This window comes from Chelonoidis abingdonii, chromosome 2 (genome assembly GCF_003597395.2).
Source record: "Chelonoidis abingdonii isolate Lonesome George chromosome 2, CheloAbing_2.0, whole genome shotgun sequence".
NCBI lineage: Eukaryota > Metazoa > Chordata > Testudines > Testudinidae > Chelonoidis > Chelonoidis abingdonii.
Genome location: NC_133770.1, coordinates 302,254,675 through 302,255,253, shown reverse-complemented (window position 1 = coordinate 302,255,253; position 579 = coordinate 302,254,675).

Genomic DNA, 579 nt, shown 5'->3' with positions numbered 1-579 from the left:
AGCTTCTTCTGTCACAGCAGCAAGAAGACACCCAACACGCTTCGAGCAGCAGGATTTCTCACTTTGCCGCAGTCCAGTGCAGGGATTCCAGAGGCTCTGTTGGCATCTAAGCTCACCTGCCTCCCTCCCCTCCCCCTGTGCACCTGCTCCCTGGCTGTGCCTGAAGTTTCTCGGCGGCAGATTCAGCCCTGAGAACTGGAGCCCAGGGCTGAGCTGCAGAGAGACTCAGGGGGCTGCGTGCTGTGAAGGGATGTGAACCGAGTGACAGGAAGTAGTGCAGAATGTGGGCTGGGGAAATGGAGCCAGGTGGCTCCACAGACGTGGCCAGGGCACGAGCTCTTGCTTCCGAGGGCTGCCTGCCTTTTTTTAGTGCTCCCCCTCTGCCCCCTCCCTGTGGGATCTGAGCCGCACCTCCCACACCCCTGCGAGGCAGGGAGGCATTAGCACCATGTGACTCAAGATAGTTAAGACCAAAGCAGCTTGTGAAGAACTTCAAAAAGATCTCACAAAACTAAGTGAGTGGGCAACAAAATGGCAAATGAAATTTAATGTGGATAAATGTAAAGTAATGCACATTGG